Source organism: Sturnus vulgaris, chromosome Z (assembly GCF_052056855.1).
Source record: "Sturnus vulgaris isolate bStuVul1 chromosome Z, bStuVul1.hap1, whole genome shotgun sequence".
In the NCBI taxonomy this organism is placed as follows: Eukaryota; Metazoa; Chordata; class Aves; order Passeriformes; family Sturnidae; genus Sturnus; species Sturnus vulgaris.
The window spans coordinates 31,533,238-31,549,380 of NC_142283.1; the positions used below are offsets into that span (position 1 = coordinate 31,533,238).

Here is a 16,143-nt window from a genome sequence, read left to right on the forward strand (position 1 = left end):
TCTTTTTCAGAGCAGCAAGAGGGATGAGGATTCCTTTACTGTTGTACTGTGTGGTATCAACATGATAACATCAAGGACAATGAGGGTCATTTGGAATGTGTACTCAGTGCTGCACTCCTGCCCTTACCTCAGGTATTACCTCTGAGAATTTAATAATAATTGTACACAGTCTGTAGGGAGAACAAGGGAGGATAATTTTCCTCAGCTTTTCACCCCCTTTTTTCTCCTTCAGGTTTGTTACAAGAGCTTTTCAGAATTTTGAATTTCTTTTGGATGTTAAAGAAAGCCTGCTGATATGTTTGTCATGTTTCCTCACTGTATTCAACACCATATTTGCAGGTAAGTGAGAGATTTTTAAGAACATCAAGGGACTTGGCCAGGAAATTAATTTCTAGGAGTAAAATGGCAAGTTCGACATTGCCAAATTCTGATGGATTTTTCAACAAAATAGCAGTTATATCCTCACCAACCAGCAAAAAGAAGGCATTGTGGGTTTTTGAAGGGTCTATATTCCAGAATAGAGTCAGATTGTAAAAGATTTCTATCAAATGACCAAAAAGAAGAATGATTCCCAGTGGGATCCTGAGTAACAACAAGATTTTGAAAAAATTAAATAGAAGATTGTTCATGCAGTAGCCCTTGGGACAGTCAGGACATAAAAAGATGTGAAAAATGTGCTTTACATTGCAACCAGAGAGAATGGACCTTCTTGGAGTCGCTGCAAAAGTACCCAGGTAGAATTGAAGACAGGCCCTAGGATTCTGAGATAGGGGATGCAAAAGATCTGAGACCTGCTACATGCATCCTGATGATACTGCTATTTGCAGAGATACTGTCAGCTTAGGAAGGGGTTCAAGCTGCTTCAGATGTAATTGGCACCAAATGTTCTCCTGGCACCCTGACTGCCAATGCTAGGCTGGATGTTCAAAGGGTGCAACACATCATGCCACTGATGCTATGTGGAGTAACTGGATCACACAGATCACACAATGAGCTCAAATAGAAAACTCCAATTGCCTGGGGAACTCATCACAAACTGGCCTAAGACAAATATTTCAGACTGTCATTAGAGGAGGAGAAAAAGGTGACATGTGCTGAAGGAGGCTCCATTGCAACCTCCCAAACCACACCAGTCCTCCTGCCCTGAAAGACAGAATGGATAGAACAGAGAGTCAAGGTTTAAAACATTTAGTTATGGACTAAATTAACTTAAAAGACATTTCGGAGGGAGGGCCATTCACTATGGGAATGATGCCTGTACATTTTTTTGCATATATATATATATTTATATGTGTGTGTGTGTATGTACGTATGTAGTTTGAAGGTGTAGGACCTGGGCATGATGTCCAAGGTATAGAATAAGGGGTGGAAATGCTCTGGTTCTGGCCAGGACAGGGCTAATTTTTGCAGCATCCAGGAGAAGCATGGTCAGGACTGTGGGGTTATTCCACATCATGTTACACCCTGTCCAGCAAGGATGGAGGGTTTTGACGGAGTGTGGGGTTGAGTGACTGGGATCCCCATGATGAGCAATGGTCTTTCTTGCACACTCTGTTATCAGTATTACTATTGTTATTTTGTTCTTCTTATTTCATTGCTGTTTCAAGTTAATTGTTTTTTTCTCAATACAGGATCTTTACCTTTTAGTGTCTCCCCTTCTCCTCTCCAAGTTGCCATAGCGAGGAGGGCAGGAGGAGTTTGCAAGCAGGGTGTGATGCTGGGTGTTTCAGTGGGAACACTAAATTGGGAAACACCACTCCTAAATCACGATAGAGGGGTTTATGGCTTTGTATATGTTATACTATCAGAGTCAGTGCAGTGGTGAAGCACTACTATTGTTGGTACTGGTAGTCAAATAGAGAAATTATTGTATTTCCTTTAAATAAAAGCTATAGATCACCCACTGACCATCAGAAGATAGATGGAAATAGATAAATGGATAGATAGATAGATAGATAGATAGATAGATACATACATACATACATACATACATACATACATACATGAATGACTACACTTATATATATGAAATTTGAGATATAAGACCAGCCTTGAAAGAAGTCTGCAATTCCTTATTAGGTACTTTTTGATGATACATTTAATGCATTTATAAATCTGGTCTTATATTGTGTCAGATATGTGATACCACCATTTTTTCAGTATTTTCAGATTAATACTTGAACATATTATTCTTCTAACTGCTGCAATTATTTCTGAATTTCTAAAACTGTCTTTCCACTTCCCAGCACTTCCCAGACACCATTAGCCAAAGGCTGAATGTGTCTGTAAAGAAAATATAAGGGTTTGTTCAACTCACACTGGGGAGTTAGACATTATTATCCCTAAACATTTAAAACTACTCATCCTCCCGAAAGAGATATCACTGCTTTAATTGCACTGACTTTCTTCTAGGGAAGAAATAAAGTCCACAGAAAGGTTTTTCATAAAAGGAAAACCTACCTGAAACAAATATTTGTTTGAATAAGGCTGGAATAAATAACTGCTTTAAAATTACAGTTTGAAACTCTAGAAAAGTTGTGTTTGCTTTGCCTTTTGTTTTTTTTAATTAGTTGTCCTGTTTTTTGACCAGAACAGAGTTCATTTTTTTCACAGTAGCCATGAGGGAGCAAAGCGTGGAGCTGTGTGGGCATGTCTACAGAGTTATTCTAAACCACCTCAGGTCATGCTTGGTGGCAGGATTAAGGGGTTCTTGTCTCTGAGAAGGAGGTGGGCATGACTTGGAGAAAAAAAATGGAAGCATGGACGGTCTGTCTGCCATTGTTTCTTATTGTCTCAGGCTTTGTGAGCATTATTCCATGTAAGTCACCCTCTTTTGTACACTTTTGTTTTTTAATATTTTTGTCGTTGCTATTTTTTCTTATTTAATTGCGGTTTCCTGTAAATTGTTTATACCTCAACCCATAATCTTTAGCTTTTTTCTCCCACAGGAGTGAATAGGGTGAGGAGCGACTGATGATTTGAAGTGCCATTCCTAAATCATGACATCAATAAAATTAAAAAACCCCAGAAAAATAACATTTTAAACCCAGACCCTTCAGCTCATACTTTTTCTCAAATTGCAAAATACAGACCTGACAAGGTTGGGAAAAATATGGAAGTATGGTATATACACTTAAAGGATTAAAAAATAATTTTATGTGCTAACTACTCTGGCTGGAATTGAAACTACTTGGATCCATGACAAAGCTGCATCTCAAAGAGTTAATGAGCTACCTAACACTCGTCTTTTGTTTAAAATATAAAGCAAATTTTAAGACAATAACAGAAATATTACATCAAGAATAAGACCAACAGTAACCGAGATCTTGCTACAAACATAAATGAGAAATGGGAAATCAGTGGGAATCAATGGGAAAACCATCATCAATACAACAACAACTACAGCAACAACAACAACAAAAAGATAAACTTACCAGGTTGACCCTGCTTATTTTTCACAATTGCAGTGGAAGTCTTCCACTACTTCCCTCCTTCAGCTTAATATGTTAATATCAACCTGATAAGAAAATACATAACAAAAAACTCAACTCTCAAAAAATAAAATATATGAAACAAAATAATAATTTAGACAAAAAATTTGAGTAACTGAAATTCTTGACTAGACCAAGTGTGATAGATCATCTTTTTCCTTTCACTGTTTTTGTATTTCAAGAGAGAGTACATAGCACATCTTTGACATTAAACACTCATAAAAAACATCTCAGTGTAAACAGTGTAAGTAGCATAATATATGTCCTCAGTTTCTGATTATTTTTGAAATTTAGTAAATAATAATAGAGTCTTTAGAAATGTAATTTATGAAGTTGTAGTCATACATGGCAGGAAATAAAACTGGTCACACATTCATGTCTAGGACTAGAAGTAGTCTTTTATGTCTCAGTTTTTGCAAAGTATACTTGCTTCTATTGCAGGTTTATATGACTTACGGAAGAGCTTATTAAACACTGTAACACTCAGTAATTGATTAAAAAAAATCATAGGGGTTTTTTTGTGGGGGGAGGGAGGGCAAGGGTAGAACAAGGGTGAAAGAAAACAAACAACACTGGGGAGCTGAAATATACAACATGGTGGTTCTTCAGTAAAAATCCTCCTCCTTTGGTATATAACAGTTGTAGTATCATTCTTAAAAGTAATAAACTGATAGTTCAGATATTTAGTTAATGAAATTAAAATAATCTTCCATATTTCTACCCAGCACATGGTTTGACTTGAAAATATTGACTCATTTTCAAGATATTTATTTTAAAGTACAGGTGGCACCGTGGATTCAGGACTTTAAACTAATTCTACCATTTTGGTTTCAAGAAGCAGTTGGTTGTACAAAGCTGGAAGATATAAACGAAAAACTAGTACCAAACTGACAAGTAATTTAAGAAGATCTTAGCTGATATGTTGTTATTTCTTTCCTGAAATAATCAGCCATTGGTTTATCATATTGACTAGACAGGCTTAGACTTGTTAGGGTTATTTTCATTTTGAGATGCCAGACAAGTCAGGGAGAAAGGATTTTTTGTTGCATAAATGTCTTTTTTGCAAATCCCAGGAAAACTGTATAAACTGACATGAAATAAGGTGAACAAACATAGGATAGGCAATGCTAATTTTTCTCCAAGCGCATTCTTAGGTGTGGTCTTCTAAATCACAGATTTGAAAAAAAAATGCGTGAGACTTGACTTAGCTATTACAAAATTCACATGTATGTTTCCAAAGTTTATTTCATAACTAACACTAAATCTATGTCTCCACTTTCTCTTGTTAAGATCTCAGTCAAGACAACTGTTTGTATTAGGGTAGTCTCTGCTTCTTAAATTCAGTTGCCTTGCAGCTTTTACAGTCACAGTATTATGTTTCCTGTTGAGAACCGGACCCAACGTATCAGGCTTTTTGAATTTTCCTATGAAGAAACATAAAGCCACAGACTAACTGTTTGGAAATTACCTGTGGAGGACTCTTGATCAACATCCCAACTCATATGCTGGATCAGGACTCAATGCAGAACAAAGATTGGTTAAGCTAAGTACTGAAAAATATATTTCCATGACACATTTAATCTAAAAAGTAAATAAAGAGCTTTAATTTTAGCAATTCCATGTAGTTTTTGCAAATTTATAAGGGCTACTGAACATAATTTAAAAATTAATTATTTTATACAATTTTCTTTACCTTATTGGTATCCCTAATTTGAGTGCATGAAATATTTTTTCTATCCGTCCATTTTTTTATATTCTTGCTTCTATATCTGGATCAATGATTCCATGAAAATTTGTCCCACTCCAAAATTTATGTGACAGAAAATCTTTTCCTTCGAACTACTTTTAAAGCTAGCAAAAATATTTACTTCATTCTCTTTATAATGAATGGTAGGTTTTTTAAGAGTAGCTATATTTTAATAATCTTATTAAATGGTATGAAGGCTACCAGAATTATTTCTGTGTTGTTTCATGACTAGTTTTGGAGATTTTTTTTTTTACTGTTATAAATCAGGAACACTAGAAAATTTCCTCACTGTTCAATTAGCTGCTTTACTTTCAGAGTGCACTATTTAAATTATTTTCCTGCTAATGTATTATGAGGAATTACGTTGTGTGATATGCACTGCTAAATACTCTAATACTCTAATACTGACCCGTGTTATACACTGGAATTGAGGAAGGCTGTAAGAGTACTCACTTGACTCGTGAGGCATTTTGTAGAATTCTTGACAAAAAAAAAAATAAGCAGCATAAACCAAATTCAGTTGTTAATGAAGATGAAGAGGCAGTCAAGGTAACCCAAGGAGGAAAACAGAATAGAAATAAGCACAAACTCTTACTCTCTAGGACTTGGGATTGAGGCAGACAAGACCTTTGATTTTTATTCTTAAAATATTTATGCCATTCAAAAGATTCAACAACTGAACTTCTGTATTATACATAAAGTGTGACTTATGATAAAAGATTTAAAGTCGATATGCTGAACATAAATGTCTACTTAGCATCCTGCACTTTTTACTACTGAAAAGTTAGGGACAAGAATTAGGCTTAGTCCTTGCTTCATTTTTGCCATTATGGTAAGATCAGTCTAAATTATTGTCTCACTGGGAAAAGTGGAGAAACAGTGAAAACTGAGACTTTGACTTATATTTCTTTTCTGGGGATAATCTAGTCTAGTCATTGCTTTAGTAGAACTTGTTTTCTTGTGTTCTCTGACTTTGGGCCAGTATCTGAGAAAAACCAGCTATTCATAAAGTATAGAATAGTTAAAAACATTAAGATCTACTCTAGAAGCATGGCTATCAGTAAAATACACAAACAATTATAGTTCAATTTTTACAACCTTTATGTCATGTTTTGGTGTGTACTTAGCACTAAAAAGAAAACAGAAACTCCCTCTGCCCTTCTCTGACACACCTTATCCTGAAGAGTCCTAACATTTCCACAAAGGCATATTCTTACTTAAAGCATGTGCCTTATTCCCTCCTCTAAATGTTTTATAAATGAAAATGAAATGTATAGTGAAGCCACATGAATCAGGCAGTAAAATTATAGGAGAAACAATGGAAAAAAAGCAAAAGAAAAGCAGAAACACTAATTGCCAACATTCAGTGCAATCATGTGAGAGTTCTATGCTTTGAGTGAAGTCTAATTTCCTTTAATGGAACCATGTTTCTCCAAATACATTTTACTTGACATTTATAACCCTATTTCATATATCTTAAGCAGTTTCACAGAATCATAGAACTATTTGGTTTGGAAGGGATGTTTAAAAGTCATCTAGTCCAAATTGCCGATTGGCATTTTCTCAAAATTTGTTTCCTCTAAAGAAGACTTTAGTGTAGAAACCTCTCAGATTTTTCACTATATTCACCTGTACAAAGATACAACTTATCTAGCATACTTTCCTAATGGACTAACCAGAAGTAATTTCCTCCAGTCCTCACATCAGGGCAATGATGTTACATGATCTATATAGATTTAATTGTCTTGAGACTAATAGAACTAATGGAAAGACTGTTCTAGATCCATATTTTCATCCTATTTTTTAGTTTGCATCTGTGTGGGGCCAATTAATACTCATTTGGACTTGGCTAAATTTACTACAAGACTTTCAAACAGGAAGAGATCCAGATTTTTTTTCTAATACATTACTGGAATTTTTCACACTGAAAGAAGAGCTACTCTATGATCAGAAAATAATAAAATTTTAAAAAATTAAAAATCTTTCTTTCTTTCTTTCTTTCTTTCTTTCTTTCTTTCTTTCTTTCTTTCTTTCTTTCTTTCTTTCTTTTCTTTTTTCTCTTTTCTTTTCTTTTCTTTTCTTTTCTTTTCTTTTCTTTTCTTTTCTTTTCTTTTCTTTTCTTTTCTTTTCTTTTCTTTTCTTTTCTTTTCTTTTCTTTTCTTTTCTTTTCTTTTCTTTCTCTCTCTCTTTGGAGAAAAAAAAGCAAAACAGCAGCAGATACCCTCAATAGAAAATCACATTCAAATTTTCCAGAAAGTTTTAAGTATTTGACTGTTTAAGCAATAAGCTAACTGCTTATGAATAATGGCGAAACACAGATATCTTATTATTTTGACTATGCTTATGAATTTTAGAAGTTTATTAAACATACAGGCGACATTCAGCTCTGATCTTTAAACTGCCAGTACTAGAATCCAAAAGCATTTACCAAAAGGTTGCTCATTTTATACAAGAATCCTCACTTTCCCTTAGCAGTACTGGAAACAGACTGCTGCTGAGCTTAACATCTGGCCTGAGTAAATAAAGAAATTCTCAGGGTGAAGAAATCACATTCTGTTAAGTTGTATAACTGTCTCCCCAGCTGAGAAATCAGAAATATCTTACCATTGAGCAATGTGAAAAATGACTGAGGACATGATAAGCATTTGAATTAGGAGCCACTATTTGAATTTCTGAGGGTTTATTTTTTGTGCTGTGATTTTATTTTTTTACCTATCACAACTAGGAATATTGACAGGCTGTTATCTTACTCTGTCCTGGGGTACAATGCAAAAATGTGTATTCTATCACCATCTGTTAAAATGTGGGAGGGGTGGTGATCCTTATCTCTGTGGGAGATATCCTCTGCTGATGTGCCATCTGATAAGATGGGGGGATGATCATCGTTATCTATTCACAACCCATCCCTCCTCCAGAAGATATATTCCATTAATGGGCCATTAAGTCCTATTGTGTGACTGATAAGATTACATCACCCCACTGGGAGATGCCCCAACCAGGGGCAGGAGCCAAGCCTTTCCTACCTAGATAAAAAACTGGGGTTTGGGACCCGAGGGCAGACCTTTCTACTGGATCCCAGAGGAAAGTCGGACCTTTTTCCACATCATTGCTGGATCTTCGGAGGAAAACTGCACCTTCTACAGGAGCACTGCTTCAACAGAACCACATCTGTCATCCAGGAGGACTGCAGCCACCATTTATACGGACTGCTACCAACACCCTGACTGACAGGGTGTCAGGTTGTATTTCTGACTGTGTTGGTGGTTGTTTCTTTTATATTATTGCATGTATTTTATTTTTTTTCTCTTTTCTCCTATTAAATTGTATTACTGACTTGGAGTCTCGCACTGGTTTTACTTTCAAACCAACACATTAATTGGCGCCCAACGTGGGGCACGAAGGGTACTGAGGAAAGTCAGTATTACAATTTTGTTTTCACCATGATTCTCAACATGCTTACATGGGTTTTATATCTTGCTCTCTATATTTTTCCACACATGGGGAACTATCTGCCAGCTGTAATGCTCCTGTGTAGACCAGGATATGGTATAAAAATTGCTTTACTGGCCTATTATGTCTACTGCATGATAACCTCTGAGGCAATGAACATAATCCGGAATATATACTCGACTTTGTTTGCTTGTCCTAGTCTAGGTTGCTACATCCGGGGTTTTAACAATCACACCCAGCCCTTGGGGGGAGGGGTAAAGGATGATTTTTTCCAATCTTTCCGGCCTGATACAGTAGTTTTTGGAAATGTTGAGTTCCCGCTGGATGCTAAGGACAGCATAATATTGTTGTTAGTTCTGCTTTGTCTCCTCTGCACAGCCTTTACAGCCTACAACATGCTTAGAAACAGAACACTACATGGCGTATTGATGCGTATTCTTGAGGAAGAGGAAAAAAGAAACAAATCAACTTCGTCCACGACTGCACAGAATGTCACAAAGAGGAGAAGAACCAAACAAAAAGCAACAGTGCCCGTGTCTATGCAGACTGCCACAAAGGAGGAAAAAGCCAAAAGCAAAGCAACAGTGTCCGTGTCTACGCAGACTGCCACAGAGGAGGAAAAAGCCAAAAGCAAAGCAACAGTGTCCGTGTCTATGCAGTCTGCCACAGAGGAGAAAAAAGACAGAAGCACCATCAGCATCTCCACACAAACCATCACTGAGCCAGAACAGCCTAGACCAGTAGCAGTTGCGCCCGTTCAGAAGAAGAAATCAAAGAGCAAATCAGTTCGCATAGTGACTGACGAGGACGTGGCAGGACCTTCGCACCCAGCAGAAGTGACAGAGCCAGAAATCATCACTCGCTCTCTATCCCTGGGTGAGCTGCGTGACCTGCGGAGGGAATTCACCCGCCAGACAAATGAGTCCATCTTGATCTGGCTGCTCCGCATCTGGGACGCTGCAGCCAATGACACCATTCTGGATGGATGTGAGGCCAGGCAACTGGGATCTCTGTCCCGGGATGTGGTCATTGACCAGGGGATTGGGAGAACCCAAGAAACTCTCAGCCTCTGGCGGCGACTGCTGACAAGTGTGAAGGACAGATACCTTTGTAAAGAAGATCTTCAGGTGCACCAAGGAAAATGGAGCACAATAGAACAAGGTATCCGATGCCTGAGGGAATTGGCCGTGCTGGAGATCATTTTCTCAGAAGATGAGAGATTTCCTAAGAGCCCAGACTGTGTCCGGTGCACGTCATAGATGTGGTTGAGATTTGCATGACTTGGACCAGAGATGTATTCCCGTTACCTGGCAACGCTGCAGTGGAGGGAAGGTGAGGACATGGTAGGCGTCTTGGCCAATAAACTAAGAATTTATGAGGACACTGTCACAGCCCCATTTCGTACCCATGTCTCATCCGTGGAAACACGGCTGGTGGAGCAAGTCCGAAGCCTGATTGAAGAGGGCCATCAGAAACTAAAAAAAGAACTTAAGGAAAACAACTACCAGATCTCTCCTGAACCAACAAGAGTTTCTGCCATTAGGAGCCGGCGTTCCTCAGGCAGGGAGAGAGGACACACTCCACGAGGAAACCTCTGGTTTTTCCTTCAGGAGCATGGAGAAGACATGAGGAAGTGGGATGGAAAACCCACCTCCTCCTTAGCAGCCCGGGTACGTGAGCTGAAAAGAGGGACACCTACCCCAAGAAGCTCATCTAGAGTCAATGCTGCTCCAGTCTCTCGTGTACAGAACTCCAGACAGTATCAGAATGATGATATGACTGATCCTCTTGAAGGAACCTCAAGAACCTATTTACAGGGAGAGAGCAACGCGTACCAGGATCAGGAATAGAGGAGCCCTGCCTCTAGCCAGGTAGAGGAGAGGGATAATCGGATCTATTGGACTGTGTGGATCCGATGGCCTGGCACATCCGACCCACAAAAACATAAGGCTTTGGTTGACACCGGCGCCCAGTGTACTCTGATGCCATCAAAGTATGTAGGAGAAGAATCCATCTCTATTTCTGGGGTAACAGGAGGATCCCAGCAGCTGACTGTAGTGGAGGCCGAAGTGAGTTTAACTGGGAACAGGTGGCAGAAACACCCCATCGTGACTGGCCCAGAGGCCCCATGCATCCTTGGCATAGACTATCTTAGAAATGGATACTTCAAAGACCCAAAAGGATATCGCTGGGCTTTCGGGATAGCTGCTGTAGAGACAGACGGCATTAGAAAACTGAGCACCTTGCCTGGTCTTGCAGATGACCCCTCTGCTGTGGGACTACTGAGAGTTGAAGAGCAACGGGTACCAATTGCCAGAACAACAGTACACTGCCGGCAATACCGTACTGACAGAGACTCAGTGATTCCCATCCATGAAATGATCCGTAAACTGGAGAGCCAAGGGGTGGTCAGCAAAACCCACTCACCCTTCAACAGCCCCATCTGGCCTGTGCGTAAATCTGAAGGAGAATGGAGACTGACCGTAGACTATCGTGCATTGAATGAGGTGACTCCACCGCTGAGCGCTGCTGTGCCAGACATGCTGGAACTGCAGTACGAGCTGGAGTCCAAGGCAGCAAAGTGGTACGCCACTATCGATATCGCCAATGCATTTTTCTCCATTCCTCTGGCAGCAGAATGCAGGCCTCAGTTTGCTTTCACCTGGAGGGGTGTGCAGTACACCTGGAATCGTCTGCCCCAGGGGTGGAAGCACAGTCCCACCATCTGTCATGGGCTGATCCAGGCTGCACTGGAGAAGGGTGAGGCCCCCGAACATCTACAGTATATCGATGACATCATTGTATGGGGCAGCACAGCAGGGGAAGTCTTCGAGAAAGGAGAGAAGATTATCCAGATTCTGCTGAAAGCTGGTTTTGCCATTAAGCGAAGTAAAGTTAAGGGACCAGCTCAGGAAATTCAGTTTCTAGGAGTCAAGTGGCAAGATGGACATCGTCAGATCCCAACAGAGGTAATTAATAAGATCACTGCTATGTCTCCACCTACCAACAAGAAGGAAACACAAGCCTTCCTAGGTGCCATAGGCTTTTGGAGAATGCACATTCCTGAGTACAGTCAGATTGTGAGCCCTCTCTACCTGGTTACCCGCAAGAAGAACGATTTCCACTGGGGCCCTGAGCAGCAGCAAGCCTTCGCCCAGATCAAGCAAGAGATTGCTCATGCAGTAGCCCTTGGCCCAGTCAGGACGGGACCAGATGTGAAGAACGTGCTCTACTCTGCAGCCGGGAACCATGGTTTGTCTTGGAGCCTGTGGCAGAAGGTGCCTGGTGAGACTCGGGGTCGACCACTGGGATTCTGGAGCAGAAGCTACAAAGGATCTGAAGCCAACTACACTCCCACAGAGAAGGAGATCTTGGCCGCCTATGAAGGAGTTCAAGCTGCCTCAGAGGTGATTGGCACAGAAACACAACTCCTCCTGGCACCCCGACTACCAGTGCTGGGCTGGATGTTCAAGGGAAAGGTGCCTTCCACACATCACGCCACTGACACCACATGGAGCAAGTGGATTGCCCTCATCACTCAGCGTGCCCGTATTGGGAATCCAAATCGCCCTGGGATTCTGGAAATAATTACAAACTGGCCTGAAGGTGAGACTTTTGGATTGTCTTCTGAAGAAGAAGAGGAGCAAGTGGCACGTGCTGAGGAAGCCCCACCATATAATGAGCTACCAGAGACTGAAAGACGATATGCCCTCTTCACTGATGGTTCCTGCCGAATTGTAGGCACTAACCGGAAATGGAAAGCTGCAGTATGGAGCCCCACACGACAAGTTGCACAAGCTACCGAGGGACAAGGTGGATCGAGTCAGGTCGCAGAGCTAAAAGCCGTCCGGTTGGCTTTGGATATTGCTGAACGAGAGAAGTGGCCAAGGCTCTATCTCTACACTGACTCATGGATGGTAGCTAATGCTCTGTGGGGTTGGCTGGATCGCTGGAAAAAGGCCAACTGGCAACGCAGAGGGAAACCCATATGGGCAGCTGAGATTTGGCAGGACATTGCTGCCCGAATAGAGAAACTGACCATAAAGGTTCGACACGTGGATGCGCATGTACCCAAAAGCCGGGCTAATGAAGAACATCACAACAATGAGCAGGTGGACCGAGCTGCCAAAGTGAAAGTATCACAGGTGGATCTAGACTGGCAGCACAAGGGAGAATCATTCCTAGCTCGTTGGGCCCATGATGCCTCTGGTCATCAGGGGAGAGATGCGACGTACCGATGGGCCCGTGACCGAGGGGTGGACCTTACCATGGACAGTATCTCACAGGTCATCCACGACTGCGAGACCTGTGCCGCAATCAAACAGGCCAAGCGGGTAAAGCCTCTGTGGTATGGTGGACGATGGTCAAAGTACAGGTATGGGGAAGCCTGGCAAATTGACTACATCACCCTTCCCCAAACCCGCCAGGGCAAACGCTACGTACTGACCATGGTGGAAGCAACCACAGGATGGTTAGAGACCTACCCTGTGCCTCATGCCACTGCCCGGAACACCATCTTGGGCCTAGAAAAACAAGTCCTTTGGAGGCATGGTACCCCTGAGAGAATTGAATCAGACAACGGAACCCATTTCAAGAATGGCCTTATCAACACGTGGGCCAAAGAACATGGCATTGAATGGATATATCATATTCCTTACCATGCGCCAGCTGCCGGGAAAGTTGAACGGTGTAATGGACTCCTTAAGACTACTTTGAAAGCACTTGGTGGTGGAACCTTCAGAAATTGGGAAATGAACTTGGCCAAAGCCACCTGGATGGTTAACACCCGAGGGTCCATCAATCGAGCTGGTCCTGCCCACTCTGAACCCCTGCACACAGTGGATGGGGACAAGGTCCCAGTGGTACACATGAAAGGTATTTTAGGAAAGACTGTTTGGATTAATCCCACCACAGGCAAAGGCAAACCAATCCGTGGGATTGTTTTTGCTCAAGGACCTGGTTGCACCTGGTGGGTAATGCAGAAAGATGGGGAAACCCGTTGTGTACCGCAAAGAGACCTAATTTTTAGTGAGAACTGTATGTAAGGTTTCATTTTGTATTATATATCTGTAAGAGGGTATTGGTTTGGGTGTGATGTAGATGGTAATAGAATAAGGGGTGGATTATGTCCTGGGGTACAATGCAAAAATGCGTATTCTATCACCATCTGTTAAAATGTGGGAGGGGTGGTGATCCTTATCTCTGTGGGAGATATCCTCTGCTGATGTGCCATCTGATAAGATGGGGGGATGATCATCGTTATCTATTCACAACCCATCCCTCCTCCAGAAGATATATTCCGTTAATGGGCCATTAAGTCCTATTGTGTGACTGATAAGATTACATCACCCCATTGGGAGATGCCCCAACCAGGGGCAGGAGCCAAGCCTTTCCTACCTAGATAAAAAACTGGGGTTTGGGACCCGAGGGCAGACCTTTCTACTGGATCCCAGAGGAAAGTCGGACCTTTTTCCACATCATTGCTGGATCTTCGGAGGAAAACTGCACCTTCTACAGGAGCACTGCTTCAACAGAACCACATCTGTCATCCAGGAGGACTGCAGCCACCATTTATACGGACTGCTACCAACACCCTGACTGACAGGGTGTCAGGTTGTATTTCTGACTGTGTTGGTGGTTGTTTCTTTTATATTATTGCATGTATTTTATTTTTTTTCTCTTTTCTCCTATTAAATTGTATTACTGACTTGGAGTCTCGCACTGGTTTTACTTTCAAACCAACACATACTCACTAAACAGGACCTATTAATTTCAAAGGGACTACTTATACTTTCTCAATATAATCAAAGAATGTTGAGGCTTGATTTTAATTGTGTTCCACAGAGAAGATGAGATGGCAGAAACAGCAGCTTTCATCAGGAAATCTACTATTAAGCTATTAACCAGTTAACAGATCAGCATGAATCTACAGTTTGATATCCCCAGCTTTACCAAAAGATGAAAATAAATTTCATAATTGATTTGTCAAATGGCTGCATTAAACGGAATGCTCTTCCACCTAACAGAAAATATTCCACTCATTACATTAAAATTGAATGGCATACTTTCTAGAAGAATGGTACATAAATATACACATTTCAGCTGCAAGACATCTGAAAGATCCTGTCTCTATCCACAATTGATATGCAGCTCTAATAATGACTTGAACAAGATGCAATAAAGAGCCTAAGAGCAGTGGACTTGAAACCTAAATGTTTTGTTAAACTGATCACAGGTAGGAACCTATCAATTTTTTAACAGAAGAGTTGGATTACTTTCATGATTTGTTTGAGCATGAGAGAAACTTATTGCGAGAAAATAATGAAAACAAGATTTCCTATAAGCAACAAATTAGGGTTTTTTATCATTGCCAGCAAAATATTTCTCAATTCAGAAATACAGGGACTCCCTTTCTGTAATTTCTTATTCTAAAAAGTCAGCTGTTTTTCCACATTACCATAATCTTGTTAGAAACAAAAAAGTTTTAGGAAATTTGTCTGTAGAATTAATGCATGAGTTGTTTGGGTTCCTGTTTCTGGAGAGAGGAAAACGAGAGGAGTAAAGTAATTCTGAAAAAATAAACCGTTTATTGATAGTGTTCGAAAGGGACTCCTGCTAGCAGATCTTTAAATGGTAGATTCACTTAATAAAAATGTTTTTCTTTGGATTGTTTGCACTGAAACCTTTATTACTCTAACAGATTGTATTCTTACACCATAAGGATGGTTTATCTATCTGCAAGTCAATAGAATATCCATTGATAAAGTGCTTTTTTTGTGTTATACAAGCATTTTAAGAAGAGCTTTCGGTGAAATTAAATGAGTTTCAATATAAATAAAGAAATGAAGAATGCAAAAATTTAGAGAGCACTCAGCAGGATGTTGCTGTGGCAGATACAGATACAGGCAGATAGAGCATGAATTGGTGAAATGGAATTAATGTTTTAAGTAAAAGATCTAAGACAGTTTGTTATATCATGGAGCCTCCTCTGAAATACAGTGGTATAATTCTCAATTATAAAATTTTTCTGCTTCTGCCACTGGGATGGAGAGACTAAGATGACACAAAAATTTACACCAAGCATTATTCTACTTAATGCCAAAATTACAACCAACCATGTTAAATGTTAAATCTGTCTTTTTTAGCTAGTTTAGTATTAGATGAAAAATGGTACTTTTAGTTTGTATTCTATCTTTGTACGATTTCACAAAATGTTAAACCAAGTTTTATCCTGAGTTCTTTTAAAATTTCAGACCCTGTTCTTCCTACTCATTTCCCATCTTCCTACAGATTTCCCATCTGTACTCCTCATTTACTAATGTGCATTATTTTTATCTCAAGAGATACACATTTTACTTAGAAATACACTAAGGGAAAGTGTAAATGCTGTAAAATTATCTGACATGGTGAAGTGTGGGGTGCTCACTGGAGGCAGTCATGAGCAGTGACTGCTCT

The 16,143-nt window shown here is 40.2% G+C and overlaps 1 protein-coding gene across 12 annotated transcripts in view; it reads right to left on the minus strand.

Annotated features, from left to right (window-relative positions):
• LINGO2 (leucine rich repeat and Ig domain containing 2) overlaps positions 1-16,143 on the minus strand; it is a 687,670-nt gene that overhangs the window by 268,666 nt on the left and 402,861 nt on the right. For 10 of the 12 annotated variants that reach the window (XM_088156126.1, XM_088156127.1, XM_088156128.1 and 7 more), the window contains exon 3: positions 3,435-3,517. The exons of the other annotated variants lie outside the window; for them this stretch is intronic. The gene's annotated coding sequence lies outside the window, so the exon portion shown is untranslated. The remainder of the gene's footprint in view (positions 1-3,434; positions 3,518-16,143) is intronic. 12 annotated transcript variants of the gene reach the window in all.